The 17,495-nt window shown below is 42.1% G+C and overlaps 1 long non-coding RNA gene across 2 annotated transcripts in view; it reads left to right on the top strand.

The window, feature by feature from the left end:
• LOC131830692 (uncharacterized) overlaps positions 1-17,495 on the top strand; it is an 85,709-nt gene that overhangs the window by 41,727 nt on the left and 26,487 nt on the right. For both annotated transcript variants that reach the window (XR_009353304.1, XR_009353308.1), the window contains exons 10-11: positions 4,585-4,666; positions 4,845-4,930. This is a non-coding gene — a long non-coding RNA (uncharacterized LOC131830692). The remainder of the gene's footprint in view (positions 1-4,584; positions 4,667-4,844; positions 4,931-17,495) is intronic.

Below are 17,495 nucleotides of genomic sequence, written 5' to 3'. Positions count from 1 at the left end.
CTTACAGTATTTTTTTTTTTTTTTTTTATGGGCTCTGCTTGTATTGGGCTCTTGTAGCTCTCCCTTTTCCATTCTTTTATAACTTCCCAACCCCCTTGAGCCTGAGTGGATATCACCTTCAGTCCTGGAGGTGAAAGTGGGAGCTTGTAGAGCTCGGAGATGTCCATTCTTCTTAGGATGACTTTGCCTGTCTTTGCTGACAGGCACTGGATCAGCTCCTAACTGACATCTACATATTTACACATTTCTTTGCTTATTTTCTTTCTTCCGAGAATGTAAGCTCCAGAAAAAGTTTGTTTTGTTCACTGCTGTATCCCATTGTGTAGAACAGTTCCTGCCATATAGTAGGTGCCCTGTAATTATTTCTTAAAGGAATCCGTTGTTTGTTGATTTCATGGTTTAATTGCCAGAGGAGCCATCTTGTTTCTGAGCTGTCTGGAGCCACTTCGTTCCTCCCCGCTGTCTCCCTGCAAATGCACATCACCACTATGCTTTATCCTCGTGAGATTGTGCTTAACTGGTGAGATCACATACGTGAAACCATGAAGCACGATGGACCGTTGTGATCCATCCATCACAAAGGCTGGGTCCTTAAATGTCTCAGTCTCTGCAGAGCTGTAATCTGAGAACCCAGTCTAAAACATAGAATATTATAATAGGAAGCTCAACTTTTACCTGTGTCCCTTGAAGAGCATTGAATTTGGCCCAATTCATAATCTACAGCAGTGTTTCTGAAAAGCAGTTCTTCTCTTCCTAATTCTTTCCTACCTGCTGTTGCTCTGGCGTCCCTGGAATATTCCTTGATTCCCAGCCCATTTGGCTTTTCTCCATCTTCCGTCCTCACCACCCCCAGGCCTCTGGTTTGTGGCCTGAGCCTCCTTGCCTAAGTCTTCTGATCTTCCCTCCAGCTTCTCGAGCACAGTCATCACTTAGGAGCTGTGTGATCTTGGGCAGGTAGTATAGACCATGCCACAGTTTTTCTGTATCCGAAGTGGAAATTTAACCCTGTAAGAATTAATGAGTTCATACTCACCAAGTACTTAGAACAGTGCCTAGTACACAGTAAGCACTCAACTTTAGCTGCTATTGTTATTAATAGTAGTAATGGTATTATCCAACTCCTGGTTGTGCAGAGCTAAGTATCTGAGAATCAACAGAATAAGATGGAAACTCGAGACACAGCAAAAGGAAGGTATAAATCTTAGTCAGCAAGGTCAAATTTCTCTTTTTGTTTCATATATGTATGGGAAAGTGGTATACAGGGAGAGGTGGGGACATGTGGAAACTTCATTACAAAACCCTGTACCTGTCAAAGTATTGTAAGTATTTAGATACTAGAAAAATGTCCTTTTTTTCCCCCCCCTTGCAGGAGTAGCTCTACTTGTAATTTTATCTGTCTTTAAAATTGTTCCTCTTTTTTTTGGACCATCCATCTTCAAGTTTTAAGTCTTCATCTCACTCTCTTGAGACTCTCTGTTTTTACTGTCTGACCTTCTCTTTTGATTTTCTGCTTTCATTTTTATAGCTTTCCTGCTGATCACAGTGTTGAGTCTCCCAGCAATTGCTGAAGGTCTCTTCTTGGCAATTTTCTTGCCATGTGATACCAAGAACATCCTGTAAGCCTTCTGTGGCACTGGAGAGAGGTAGGATGAGGCCAAGTCAGTCCGTTTTCTTGTCACCTGTGTTCCGTGTCCTAGCAATGACAGGGCACAGGTCAAGCCACATGGAGATAATTACCAGAATCGAGGCAGCTGCCAATGCCTTGAGCTAGCTGACCACATCTGTGAAGCCACCAGATAAATGGTGTGGTTGCTGTGTGCATAGGGAGGCAGGGCTAGGAGACCCAATTTAGTCTGAGCCCAGGATGGAGACTAGATAAATCCTAGTACAAGAAGGACTGTACTTGAGTCTGTCTGGGCTCTGTTTCCAATATATAAATTGGAAGCAATTTAATGGAATTTAGCATTTCAGGTTTTAAAGATGTGGGCTAGGATTTTTGTATGATGAACTTGAATATCCTAATTATGGGATTTCTTTTTCCAAATCACATTTGTCCCATAACTCGAAATCAGTCCACATTAGAAAGACATGATGTTAGAAAACCCAAAGTTATAAACAAGATAAAATCAGAAAGTGTTTGATTTGCTTTTTCATTTTATTCTAAATTTTATTCTAACTTTTCAAAGCCACGAACTCTCCTGGGTGCCTTGCAGATCTGTTTCAGAGCATTAAGTCCCTGTTCCAGTCTTATAGGAATTAGGATGGTGTGAAGGAAGGAATAAGGAAACTGAAATCTGAGGCAGTAGGAGCCACTGCCAATAGAAGCTTAAGGTAAAATGAAGGGAAAATGTGCCTCAATTTTAAGCTAATGTGAGAGGGAAACCCAGTGAGCTCTGGGGGGATTTTAACACACATCCTTGTTAATCTGGCAAAGAGAGGCACAGCCTTAAGGCTTGTGCTGCTAATCTGATGAACTTGTAGAGAAGCTCACATCTTCTTGAGGTCTGGGACCTGGTGGAGACGATGATGGTAGAGAACTTGTTGAAGTGACCCAAGGATACCCAACTAGGTCTGTTTCCAGAGTCCTAAGCATGATGGGTGATGCCACCCTGCCCTTTCTTGACACATTCCCAGATATTTCCTGACCCTTTAAATGCATTGCTATGCCCAAGAGGCAGTAGAGTAAGGTTCTTAAGATCTTAGGTTCTGTTGCCAATGTGGATTTGAGTCTTACATACCTGGATTATAGTTTGTATTGCCTTGATCAAGTCATTAAAAACCTCTGTTCAGGGGGGCTCAGTGGGTTAAGCCTCTTCCTTTGGCTCAGGTCATGATCTCAGGGTCCTGGGATCAAGCCCCTGCGTGGGGCTCTCTGCTCAGCAGGGAGCCTGCTTTTCCCTCTCTCCTGCCTGCCTCTCTGCCTACTTGTGATGTCTCTGTCAAAAAAATAAATAAAATCTTAAAAAAAAAAAAAAAGATATCTGTTCAGTAAAATGGAGATATTAAATGCCTCAAACTGCCCTTGTGGAAATTCCATGGTTCATATAAAGCACTTATATGAACCATGCAACCTGGGACTGGGAAAGTGGTGTCATCATTTAACGATAATAATGTTGATTATCAATATGATTTTTCCCTGGAAAACACAAGAGGATTTCTTTTTGATGAGCAGAAGTTTCAGTGGCGAGGTCTAAATTGCCACTCGGTTTGCAATCCTGTTGACCTCAAGTGGTGTGCTTGCATCAAATGGAAATCTGAGCTGCAAAACCCCAGCTCCTCAGCCTGCACCTGCCTTTGGCAGGAGGGGGAATCTCTGTTGAGATAACGGGCACCTTCGCCGCCGCCGCTGAACGAGAAGCAAGTGACTCACTACTGGTCATCTGCCGCTCACTCACTTCTGCTGCAGAGGAACTGCAGACAGTCTTCTCCAAGCTCAGGGCAGCGGGGCCTGGTTGGAAAGTGAGCTCAGTGGGGTCAGAGCAAAACCTGGTGAGCCCAGCTCAGCAGGAGCCTGTCTCCAGGCCCGCCCCGCCCCTCCCACCAAAGAGTGCCTGCATATTCCCTCCTCTGCTTGTCTATGTGCTAGAGTCAGACCGACAGGGCCTCAAGCCCACTTACTGGCTCAATGAAAGCCATGAGTTCATCTGTGAAATGGAGGTAATAATGGTATTTATCTTAATGGCTTATAGTGAAAATCAAATAAGATCTTGGCACAGTAAAAAAAATTTCAGTTAATAGTAGTAATGATTGTGTTGGTCCTTTGGCCTAGTGTCCCCTTCCCCCCTCTTCTCAGTGTCCGTCTGCGTCCTCCCCAGATGACACTGGTCACAGCGAACACCCCTCCCTGCACTTCACTCTGTCTGCTCGGGTCTGTCATCAGCATTTGTGGACCTTATTGCAGAAGCTGTCTTGTCTATGGGTTTTATTAAATCAAACATTAATTACTAAAATGTATATTATGAAAATATTCATAAATAATGAATTTATTAATTTACTCAAAAGTATGTGTTGAATATTGGCTGTTTATGCAGCCTTCTAGATGTTGACGATCTGGCAATAAACAGGTGAATCCTTGCCTTTGTGGAGCTTACATTCTAGGGAATGAGACACCTATGAAAATAGGTATACAGTTTAAAGAATAGGACAGGCATTTGATCCCTACTTCTCAAGTGAAGACACAGAACATTTTCCCCTAGAAGGACCCTGTATGTCCCTTCTCAGACACATCCTTATCCCTCCTGCCTGAGCCCAAAGGACCCCATCATCCTGGCTAGTGGATTGTATTGTCTTGCCTTATAGTTTTGCCCCCTACATAAAGGACACTCAATACTATTTTATTTGCTTTTTTTACATTTCAACGTCATATAAATGTATTACCTACATTTTTCTGTGCCTTACTTCTTCCACTCTATATTATGTTTTGGGGTTTATCTTCATTGGTACCTAGAGTTATAGCTCACTCAGATGTCACTGCTGCATAGTATTACTTTCCCACACTTTATGTGTACATTCTCTGATTGATATATATATTTGGGTTATTTCACTTGAAATAATTATTATCTTGCTTCATCGACCATTCTTTAGCCCACTGAGCCACCCAGGCACCCCTTCGTTGACCGTTCTTGAAACTGGCTCCTGGTTCCCATTGCAAGAGTTCCTGCAAAAGGTAAATTTCTGGATCATTTGATAAATGGATAAATTTCTAGAGGATGGGGCCTCTTCTCTTGGGTGCTTACCACTGCCTCTCATAGAGGGGATGGTCAAAGCTGGTTTAAGGGACAAATTGGAAGGAAACTGCTTAATGTTGAACTTCATGAGTTTCTGGTTGAATTTGGCCTTTATAGGAAAAAGTGAAACACAAGGTAAAGCATCCAGAGATTTCATCTTCTGAATCAGAAGGAAACTTTCAGAGGAAGGGGATGTGAAAGAGGTAGGTCTTCAAAACAGGTGGGAGAAACACAATTCAGTGTGGTATTAAAAAAGAGTATTAAAAAAGACTGCAAACTTCTTAAAGGCCAGAACCATATGTTGACATTCGTGAGAGCAATAATTATGAGGGGGGTGACGTTCGTCTCAAGGGTGAGTTAGGAACTGAAGGGAACGTGCACACCATGCCCTAGTCCCATGTTGCTCATCATAAGTGCCGGGTCCAGTCTTGTTTCGTCCTTGGCTTGCCGGCTCTGCCACCGACTGGCTCTGTGACCTTGAATGAATCCCTTCATCTCTCTGTGTCTCAGTTCCTTTATATGTGAAATCCCACCCATGCAAGCAATTCAGGTAGCCAGGTACCAAAGTTGAGAGAGGAAATGAAGTTCCTAGGTATCTCAACATCACTATCATTGGTAGGAAGGTGTGGGATTCAGCAAAGCAACCAGAATTTCCTGTTGACATGTCAGCATGGGCTCTCAGGCCAAATCAGGAGCAGGGTTTATACTCCATCAACGGATTCCTTACTGTTGGGCTATTCAAAAAGCTCTTCAGAGTTCTCCGGTCCAGAACAGCAAGGCTAAGCATCCCTTTCTGTCCCTCTCCGCCCAGATGGAGAGCTTCAGAGTCCCTCCTGCCCTGGGACTAGCCTGGGGATTCTGGCACAAGCAGTGGTAACAGACTGCAGGCTTCAGGCAGCTCGGAGGCAAGCTAAGCCATCCGTGTACCCAGGCAATAAGGAGGGGATTACAAGGATTGATGGAGTGTGCAGAGAAGGCCTCTGGCAGAACAAAGTGGAATCTAGAGGACTCGCCAGGCCATGCAGAGCATTTCACATTCGTGATCCAGGTCAAACAGAAGGGCTGCCAAGGTCTGCTGTTGTCATGGCCGTGCCAACACAAAGGAGAGAGACCTGGCTGAATGGCTGCCTGTGCCCACTAGAGTCTCCCATCTTGAGGTCCGGGGTTGATCAACTCTGGAGTCACCACTGCCCTTGCAGAGAGGCCAGCAAATAATTTCCTCCCAGGAATGGGATTTCTTCAGGGGAATCGTGTCCCTGGTGTGTTACAGTAGGTGACACCACTGACCAGGCTGTAAAAAAAATGCGGCATGTTGGGTCAAAGGGACTTCAGAGGGACTATGCTCAGAGGATGGGTCAGAAAAGTCCTTCTTGGACTTTTCCAGAGTATCTTAGGAGGTTCACAGATGGGATATCTTGGCTTCACAGATGCTCTTCAGCCACTTGCCCTGTTTGGAGTAAGCAACAGAACAGGTTGGCTTGCAAAGGGCAGCTGAGACCTGGTGGAGAGGCTCTCCAGATGGTGGCAGGGCAGCCAGCAGCAATACCAGCAGGAAGCTCTGGTGGCTCAAGCAGCTTGAATGTGCCAGATCACATAGCCCCGAGAACACCAACCTTCTGTTGCCTCTGCTCTCTGGAAAGTTTAGATGGCTTTGCCCTTTAGGGTGGGGGAACTTCTTCTCCAGAGCCCATACTATAGAATGGGGCAATACTTCTTTCATCAGATGGGCCAATAAAATTTATAGAAGGCTAACAGGAAAAATCATTTTCAGTGAGAGAGGAAGCACTCCTGTTCAGCTTTAAGATCTCTCTGGCCTTTGGGTTTGCTCTGTAAGGTGTCTCCTTTACTTCCAGGGCTCAGCTCAATAGGACTTGATTTCCTCAGTCCAGAATCATCCTTCCTTGACCTCTCCCACACTATAGCCATCAGAGAGGACCTCAACACTCAAACTCTCACACCTTGTCCCTCCAAGAATTGGCTCTCATGTTGCCCTGAGGCTACTTCTAGAGGGGCAGTTAATGTGCATTTGGCATCCTGAGTCATGTGTGTCTGACTCTGGGATCAAGGGAAGATGGGGTAGGTAGACCATGATCTTGAGGGCTACAGAAGGTGGAGAGAATTCAGGTTCTGCTGCTTCTTAACCATGTGTCTTGGGCAAGTCACTCAATGATAAAATTAGAAAAAAGACTTATGAGCTGCAAAGTTGTCATGGGGAATTCAGTAAGATTTTCTAGAAAGAAGGGATGAGAGAGAAGAGACAGAGAACAAGCTAAGCAGAGTACCTAAGTGCCTAGTTGGTAGTTAAATGTTTGATAGGAAATGCTGATAATGCACACATGCAAAACTTTCAGAGGTTTTAAGTCATTTCTAGAGGATTCTGAGGATCCTGATCACAGGTTGTCAGATCCCATGGGTATTTCCCTTTGATTAGGAAAATGAGGAAAAGCCCCAAGAGAAGTGACTTTCCCACAGTCACTTAGTTACTTAGGAGCAAAGCCAGATCTCGGAGCTGGAATTCCTGACTCCAGTGCTCTTTCCCTGGACATTTGACTTACAAGGAGCCAAACAGGCCTCACAGTATCACCTACCATCTGCTAAATGACAGTGGTTGGCAAGAGATTCTCCTTACACTGCAGGGAACAGAAAATTGCTCAATTCATTTCCTTGTAGACGGTGAAAATCTCATTCAGGAGAAAAATGGGAGTATGTGGGTAATCAATCTGATGCCACCCTGGTGTACCTAACAACCCTCACAGAGGACAGGCTCAGTGTACTAGGCTTTTGGTAACTTTGGGCTCCATCTGTGCTGGACATCTTCTGTTTGTCCCTCCAGATCTTTTCTCCACTGCCTTCACCCTGTTCACTGCCTCTGGAGGCTGACATGTGTGGACCACACCAACAAGCATCCTTGCTCTTTGGTCTATGGGTCAATGCAGCCAATCAGAAGCTCCAGTAGGAAATCAGAGAGAAAGGGAAGTGAGGATAGTAAATTACTTCCACTCTCATCTTGACCCATGACTCATGTTGGGTTTACTCCATTTAGCTATGTCATGCAACACAAGATCACTGTTCTTCACATGGTGACTAATTCTAGATTACTCTTCCCTTCTGGATTCACATAAGTCTTCCTTCCCCTGGTCTCTTTGGGCTTAGGGGCGGTTACTCTCTTCCCTTATTAACCTTAGGATGTTGTACCATCCTTTGTGGTTTTCCCATGCCCTGTCCACATCTTTGTGAATAATCTCTTTGTACATGAACTATACTTGAACTATCCTGCATATGCCAGCCATTTTATTTTGGGACTCTAACTGATATACTAGTCTCAAATTGTTCCAAATCAAGATCCAGCCACAGTTCCCCTAGTCTTGGCTTAGGAGAAAATTCCATATCAAATAACACTTAACTTTCAGACTGTGCCTCTATTCTTGCTATAACCCCTTTAGGTAACCCCTTTTAGGAGCCCAGCTAGAATTTTGCCAATTGTAGCAATGGGGGTCTGATTCATCTTCCATGCCATGGGAGATATGTGTCAGAAGTGACAGGTAAAGGTGAATAGAGGGGGTACTTGGTCATCCAGCCAACTGCCATCTTTTATCTTGTGAACTTCATGGGACTTCTTTTGGTTTTCTGACACGAGTTCAGTTTCACAAAACAACCTGGAAAGCCATTAAATATGGTGACTTTATAATATAAGCCTAAGCCTAAACCCTATCTCAATAATTAAGATAATTATTAATTAACCGAGTTCTTGAGATATGGAAATATAAACTCTCATTAAAGTTGGTAGAAAGAGTTGATGTTGAGTGAAGAACTAACCTGGAATCCACAATCCAGGATCTTTTTGTTCTTACTCTACATTTTCCTGTTTTGGTCTTCCACAAAAAATGAGACGGTAAGCTGAGGACAAGAAGTATGTTTTTAACCTAATGATTTTTTTTTTTTTTTTGCCAGTGTTTATTTGGCACTTACTATGTGTTAGACGCAGTCTTGGTCCTAGAGACACAATGGTTCCTAAGAAAGATATGATCACTGTAGTCAAAGAACATATAATCCAACCCAGAGCAAACCATGGCTGTAGGCTGTTTTGTTAATAAAGTTTTATTGGAACACAGACATACTGATTTGTTTATGTAGGGTCTATGGCTGCTTTCCAGCTACAAGGCAGAGTTGAGTAGTTGCAATTTGCCAAGCCTATAATATTTACTGCCTAGCCTTTTACAGTAGGTTTTCTGAATCCTGACAGAGCCATATACCTTCCTAGTATGAGGCACTGCCATAGACACAATGTTTTTTTCTCAACAAATACCTTGAGGTCAGATCAAGAGACTCTTTATAGCTAAAAAGCATTGCCATTTTCTTGATAGTAGAAAATAATCTTCAGTGGATTATTTTTAATCTTTGCATCTTAAAGAATTTGCTGAAATTTCTAGAGCTGTTGACATATGAACAATTTTTTTTTTTGCCTTTTTGTGTGTGTGTGTGTATCAGTGTGAATTCAATACACCTGTGCAACTGTGCAAGAAGTTTCAAAGGGGAAACTATTCTGATGCACGGGGGGTAGGGGGAACGGATTGAATAGAACCTTGATTGCTCCCATTCCAGAATGTGTCATCTGGTTTTCTGCTGCTCTTAGCCTTCTTCTAAATGTACTTATGCTGTGAATTTCTTTCCAACTTTTTGTTCATAAATACTTGAAGAAAAGAAATGAACTCAGAAGTTCCTTTTAACCACTTCCCTTTCACTGGTATTTCACAGCACCAATCTGTGGTTGTGGGATTCTCTGGGATTGGTGAAGAGAATAAAAAGCCATGTAATGGTCCTGGAGTGCCCATCCTCTGTGAGGCATCTCTGAATAACATTCAGAATAACATTCAAATGGGTGCGAACTGCTCTCTCTGAGCCCTTGTAGGTGCAGGATGTTTATCTTGTTCTGGGAACTCATTGGGAGTATTATTGAAATTTGAAAAGAAAAGAAATGCAACTGATTCTCCAAATGAATATGCGGGTTTTGTTTTAATTAAAATTAGAATGCCATGGAAGAAGCTGGGACACTCTCCGAAGATAAGGAAAGGGAAGGATACTGTTGTAGTTTATTCTAGGAAAGAGAGAGAGAAAGAGAGAGAGAGAGAGAGAGAGAGAGAAAAGATAGGTCCAGGCACACTGTTGGAAAAGCTGACAATTCCTACTGTGATTTTCTCAGTGCCTAAAACTAGCTAATTAATACATAGTCCTCCAGACCATGAATGCAAAATATTATACGTGGAAGTTATCCCAATCCAAGGTAGACTTATGACCTCTGATCATCTCATTTTATTATCTAGCTTGATCAGTTCAATCCAAAAGGAATTTACAAAGGCCCTCCTGTGTTGTAGGAATTGTGAGCACTCCAAGAAAATACAGCAATGATGCAGGTAACAATGCCTTCCTCAGAGTTTACAATCTAGGTAAGAAGGATAAGAAATATGGCTACACATAAACAGAACACAGCACTATAATTTATATGCCACACATAATTTAACGGGTGTAAAAACCAGTGAAAGGCAGAGTTAATGAGAGATGGAAATAATGAGTTTTTGGTTTTTGTTTGTTTGTTTGTTTGTACTGAAGCTAGGCCTTGGATAATAAAAAGAGTGGAAGATATTCTAGCAGATACAACAGTGTGAGCAGAAGTAAAAACTTCATTGAACACTTATATTGAACACTTACATGTGGTTGCATTATAGAAAACCAGCTCTTGTTAAGAGGTAAAAGAGGTCACCAAGGATTTTAAACGCAGTGTGAAAATAGAAAGTCATTAATCCTGAGAAGAAGACTGGCATCCTTGAAGCTTCTCTCTAAGCTTGAGATGGTAGCTGTGTCTCAGGAAGATTGGAGAGATGAGAAATTGAAGATGGGGAGGCCACTTAGATGAGGACTGAAATACTTCAGGTGAGGACAAATGTGATTATAGTAATGAATACCCTATAGAGATGCCTTAGGCAGATGTGGCACCTGCCAGGATATGATTGAGAAGGAGATATGGGTACGTGTCTGATTATGTGAAACTGATTTAGAAACGGCTTCAATATGGGGAGACCAGTGACAAGGTGTGCTCCAGTCCAGACTGCAACTAATGAAAATAAATTAGTTCAAAACCAAACACACTTTAAACCTTCTGTGCTGACCTATGTCTATTAGGCCTTTTAGGACCTAATTCAAGAATGCTTCTCCTCCAAGAATTTCCTAGCTACAGAAATTGGTCTTGCTTACAGTTCTTCTTTTTTTCCCCACTTTGGGATTTATTTACTTGTTTTTAAAGAAAGAAAGAGAGCAAGTGAGGCGAGGGGCAGAGGGAGAGAATCCCACAAGCAAAGGGTCTGCTGAGCATGGAGCCAGACATGGGGCTCAATCCTACAACCCACCAAATCACCATGTGAGCCGAAACCAAGAGCTGGACACTCAGCTGACTAAGCCACCCAGGTGCCTCTTGACCCTTGCTTAGAGTTCTTATGCAATTACAATACAAGCAATTGTGGGGAAATTTTAGAAAAAAGTGTCTTTTATGCCTTTGTTACCCAGTAAATATTCTAGTATAGTGCCAGGCATACAGTAAGCGATACTATATGGGTGTAGAATGATTTGCTTGATAGACAGCTTCTGCAAATACAGGTCACATACACATCAAAGTAGCTGCTTAAAATGGGGAGATGTGGAAAGGAGAGGTTCTCCAGGGTCAGGGAGATAACCACCAGGCCCATGTGGATAGAGCACAGGAGAAGTTGAAAAATTTAAGTCATTATTGTGGTGGTAGAGGGATTCTTAGGGGATTGGGAATGGTGCTTGGAGGGGCTCATTCATAGAGCTGAAGTGGTTACAGAATTGCAACCTAGAAGGAAATGACACAAAGTCCATCCTGGTGATTTTAATCAAAGGGGAATAATTTTTACTTACCTCTTGGCTAATGTGAAAACAATTTGAAACCTAATTAGGGCACTCTTCACAAAATGCTTTTGAAAACTCCTTAAATGGATGTGACTGAAGGTTAGGAAAATTAATTATTTTCTAATACTTTCTGTAAGACTAAAGCCTGCACACACGTGTGTGCACAAACGCACACACGTTAGCTTTTTCTTGTGCAATACAAACTATATGAAAACTTATGTACCTCAAACACACATATCACTTAATGTTGAAATATAAGAAGCATTCTTACTAAAATCAGGAACAAGAGAAGTATGATCAATACTATTCAACATTTTAATGAAGATACTAGACAATGCAATAAGACGTGGAAAATAAGTAAGCCACTAGACAGAAAGAGATAACAGCTGATAGTACTTGAGATTTATCCAAAAATCTAAGTAGTTTGTCAGGTATTCTTTGAATTTTTTAATAGAACTCAAAAAAATTCCGCAAATTTGAGGGATTCCCTCTCCCTATCATCTATTTCTGTATACCAGTGATAGTTATAAAATATCATTTCCTGATATGAACATGAGGAAAAGTATTAAGCTTACTGAGAGACAGAAAAGAAGACTTGATAAAATAGAAATGTTCCATGTTTGTGTTTTAGGAAGACTCAATAAATTGTTCATAAATTAATCTAAAAATTTAATTGCATTTCCAGTCAAATTTCTCTGGAATCTGACAGATTAATTCTAAAATCCTTGTGGAATGGAAAATGTACAAGAGTACATCAATTTTTTAAGAAAAAGAAAACTGATGGAGATATGGCTTGTTAGACATATACTATAAAACTGCAGTAATGAACAGGATATGGTATTGGAATGGAAGTAGATAAAAAGGGATCAGTGGAACTCAATAGAACCCAGACATAAATATAGTCTAGAGATGGCATTTCATGTAACCAAGGAAAGAACTTAGGACAACTGGCTAGATATCTAAGAAAATAGAAAATTAGATTCAGAGTAATCCATGGGTGGCAGTGATCCGTGGGTGACTCACCAGCCCTCTGGTCTCCTGGGCTCATGTGCCTGAGTGTAAGCCAAGTGGACTCAGGGCTCTTGGGCCAGAATCTGGATTCCTGACTCCCAGTTGGGGACTCCACCTGGCATTCAGGAGGGTGTAGGACAGCTCTGTATTCCTCAGCCCTGCCTCTAGTTTCCTCCTTCCTTATGCTACTGCTGAGTAGCCTGAGGCTGGTGGGGGTGGGCCCCAATCTTGGACTGGCAGAGGAGCTGCTGCTGAACCCTTGGCAGCACCCTGACTGCTGATCCATGGCCATTTGGCCCTACCTGGCCTGCTCCTGAGCCTGCTACAGAAAGATGAACTGGGCCCAGTGTAGTTCCTGTATACCTCCGCCCTGCTCACCCTAGCTGTTGGGCCAATAGCTGTGCTCTATGGGTCCAGGGCAGCTGGTGGCTGGCCATGCTACTGCATTTAGGTTACCAACCTAGACAGCCCCAGGGGATACTGTCATTGTGGTTGCTGCCTAGATACTGCTGCTCAGCTCTGAGCCATCCTTCCTACAGCTCTTCTGTGGCCTCCTTGCTGGCCTGGCCTATGAACCTGGGTCCTTCCAGTGGCTGGAGCTTTCTGAGTGGCTTTCTGGAGTTTTTTGAGCTGGATGGGGCTTTTGGAGCAGCTATGGGCAATGTAGGAGGGTGTCTTTTGGAGGACCCTGGTGAGGGGCTGGCCACTCAGACACCTTCCTACTGAAGGGAGCCTAGCTGAGCTATCACTCATCTTACCATCCCGGACCTCCTTACATGGCCTCCCCTAGCCTTTGGTTCTGCAGCAAAGGCTCAGCCTGGCAGTCCCCAGGCCTGGGGCTTGTGCAGTGGACCTGAGAGGGCTCCTCAGAGGTTAGTCTGGCCTGGGCACAAACTATCTAACAAAACACATTCAGCTATAATAACATTTATGTTGTAAATATTTTCTTTCAGCCTAGCAGGTAAGTATTTTAAATATATAAAGACTTTTTATTAACAAATAAGAAAAAGACAAAAATAAAAGCAGGTAATTCACAGAAAAAGAAATTCAAATAGCTAGAACTATATGAAGAGACATAAAACTTCAGTTATAATCAGAGAAATACAAATGAAACATCAATGAAATACCAGTTTTGCTCCCATAAATTTGAAAGACAAGGAAGAAGATGATAATGAGGACATATATACTGGTGTGGGTATTGACATTGATTGATACAGCCTCTTCTGGAGAAAAATTTCACAATGTTTATCAAGATTTAATATTTATATCCTCTTATTTGACAAGCCATTTTAATAGCAGTTTCTGAGAAAAATATTCTCCTGTGTCTACAATATGACATACACATCACAATGTTGTTTATTACAGTGACAAGCTGAACATGACTAACTGTCCATCACGTGGGGGTACAGTTAAATGAAGTACTCCATCTGTTCTGTGGAATATTATACAGCAATGAAAAAGAATGAGGTAGATTTTTATGTACTGTCATAGATCTCTAAGATATACTGTCACTTCAAATAAAAGCAACTTATAAGATAATACACAATGCAATTCCCTTTATGTAAAAACAAGCAAAACACAAATGTAATTCTAAATATGAACATAAATACATGTAAATGTACAGAATAGGATCTGGATGTATATACACCAAACTGTATAAAATTATATCTAGAGAAGGCTGTGAGTTTGGTATAGCAAAGGGGATCTTTTGATAGAATTATTTATCTGATGATTTTTTACAAGAATGTATGAATTGGGCACACCTGAGTGGCTCAGGCAGTTAAGCCTCTGCCTTCAGCTCAGGTCATGATCTCAGGGTGCTGGGATCCAGCCCTGTGTCAGGCTTCCTGCTCAGTGGGGAGCCTGCTTCTCCCTCTCCTTTTGCCCCTCGCCCCACTTTAGCTCTCTCTCTCCCTCAAAGAAATAAATAAAATCATAAAAAGGAAGAATGTATGAATTAATCATGTGATTAACAATAATAAATAAGAACTAAAACAAACAGGGGAACCTGGGTGGCTCAGTGGGTTAAGCCTCTGCCCTCGGCTCAGGTCATGATCCAGGGGTCCTGGGATCGAGCCCCGCATCAGGCTTTCTGCGCAGCGGGGAGCCTGCTTCCCCCTCTCTCTCTGCCTGCCTCTCTGCCTCCTTGTGATCTCTGTCAAATATATAAATTAAATGAATAAAAAATCTTTAAAATATATATATTTAAAGAACTAAAATAAACATATATATAAAGAACTAAAACAAACAAAAATCCAAGCATACAAGAAAGATTACACCTTATGTGCACAAAAAGCTTGATCTAGATATTTTTCTTACATTGTATAATTGCACATTCCTCCTTCCCAGCAAACTTCTTATTTCCCTTTTAGGATTTATCCTTGGAAATGTCAATGCCAGAGACCAGTCCATTAGCTAATTAGGCACATTTCTGAGTTAACAATTACCTTAAGGGATAAAAGATGTTGCTTCTCATGCCCAGACCTTGGCAAATACGGAGATCATTAACTCAAGCCTGATTCATTAAATTTTGTGAAGATATAGGAGAGCCCTTCTTATTGTTTTTAAATAAAGTGCTAAAAATTTCAACTCTTCAGTGATGTGAATTTATTGGCTCATATCAGCTTTTCACCAAAGGTTTAAATTATCCTGAGTTCTCTATATAATATTGTTCATATCACTGACTAGAATCTAGCCTTTAACCATAAACAATGGAAAATAATTGGACTTTTAATTATATAACCAAATAAGCCAGAAGGAACACTCTTAAAAAATATATTTTTTTTGCTCAACATTACATTTTTCCTGGAAAACAGAAAAAATGTGAAAAAATCAACCATGGTGAAACTTAGATGAAGGAAAAGGTATTTTTTTTTAATGGATATGGATGTCTTCTAAAACATCTTGGTGGGTCACCTCGAAATTCCCACTCCGTATTTCAACAACTATGTCTTAAGCCTTTATGTGTCAGGCAGTATTGCTAAGCCCTGGGCACGCAGCCGTATCCAAGACCCTCACGCCATCATGAGCTTATAATCTAAAGAGGCTGAAAGACAAGGAAAACATGACAATATCGTGATATGGGCTGTGATGTACTGGACATACAGCATCCTAGAAGGCCTTGGGAAGGGCAGCAGATCTGTATTCTATGGCATCAAGAAAGGCTTCTTTGAGGAAGACAGGTTTAAGACATGCAACTAGGTGCTTGAAAGATGAGTAAAACTTTGTAAACCAAAGGAGGAGGGGTAGAGGAATCATGGCAGGTGTGCCCTGTGCCAGGTACTCTGCTGGGCACCTGGGCTCCCCACCTTTGCAAAGGTTTGTCTTCCTGTCTCCTCTTCCCTGGCTAGAATTCTGCATGTCATCTCCCTCGAATCTCTGGCCACCATCCCTGACTCCTGCACCAGCTCCAAGCAGGCTCTGTCACCCATCCAGCACAACAACAGACCCCGGACTCTCTTCTCAGTCTCCCCATTCTACTCTTAGACCCTCGCTCCCCCTCCCTCACCTAACACTGACCAAATGGTGGCAAAATAACGACATCACTCCAGGTTTAGGTAATTCCTTTTCCAGCTACAGATTCTTGTGTACCAAACCTGCCCTTGTAAAAGCAAGGGTGTTTATCTTCCGAGGCTGTTCTGAGATGCTAAATCATCATAATAGCCCCACTTAACTGTCCTTGCTTTCAATAATGCCACCTTCAGGAAAACCCTCCCCCAGCAGCCCTTTTTCTCTTGTGTTCTAATAGACTCTTTCTAATTTGCAACTGAATTTGTCTTAATCTGCACTTCTTAAGGGCTACACTTCACTAGGGAAAGTTTCTGAGTTTATTCTAATAACCTCTTATAGTGAATGGTATCTATTATACTAAGGAGTTTTCCAGAATCTTTACTTATGTGATAAGCAGAACTCCCAACCACCCTTCCCATACTCAACCCCTGTCAATTAAAATAAATACATATGCATAAGCAGAACTCCCAACCACCCTTCCCATACTCAACCCTTGCCAAATTAAAATAAATACATATGCTGGAATTTGGGTATCTGCCTCATGATTATTCAGCAACATGACTCAGCAGTTTGGAACACTGGTGGGGGAGGGGAGAAAATTTGTCCTTGTCAGAGGGAGAGAAGGAAGGGAGGAGCTGAGGAAACTTCCATCTCTCCCTCCTCCCAACACTAGGAGTCCTTCTGCCAATTATTCTGTCAATTTTCTTCCTATGTGTTCACTAATGGTTAAGCTCTTCCACACCCGTGGCTGTGCTATGCACCTAATTGTCCCCAAATATCATCAAACATAAAGCCTTATAAATAGGGCACTAGCGAACGGGTTTTGTTCACAAAGGTAAGAAAAGTAGAGAGAAAAATCTTAAGTAAAAGAGATAAAAGTATATGTGGGAGGAAAAGACAAGTGCTGATGCTGAAAACGGAGGTCTTCCAAAATGTACCAGAATATTTTCTTTTTTTCTTTCTTTCTTTCTTTTTTTTTTTTTTTTTAAAGATTTTTATTTAGTTAGTTGACAGGCAGAGATCAGAAGTAGGCAGAGAGGCAGGCAGAGAGGAGGAAGCAGGCTCCTTGCTGAGCAGAGAACCCGATGCGGGGCTTGATCCCAGGACCCTGGGATCATAACCTGAGCCGAAAGCAGAGGCTTTAACCCACTGAGCCACCCAGGCACCCTACTAGAATATTTTCTTTTAAAATAAATAGCTAATACCCAGAAGTGGCGTGGCTGGATCATATGGTAGTTCTATTTTTAATTTTTTAAGGGGTCCTTTCCACAGTGGCTGTACCAATTTACCAGTTGTGGGTAAAGGGTAGGAAAAGTCCTTTTTCTC

This window comes from Mustela lutreola, chromosome 4, assembly GCF_030435805.1.
Source record: "Mustela lutreola isolate mMusLut2 chromosome 4, mMusLut2.pri, whole genome shotgun sequence".
Lineage (NCBI taxonomy): Eukaryota > Metazoa > Chordata > Mammalia > Carnivora > Mustelidae > Mustela > Mustela lutreola.
This window is presented reverse-complemented; position numbering and strand designations above follow the sequence as displayed.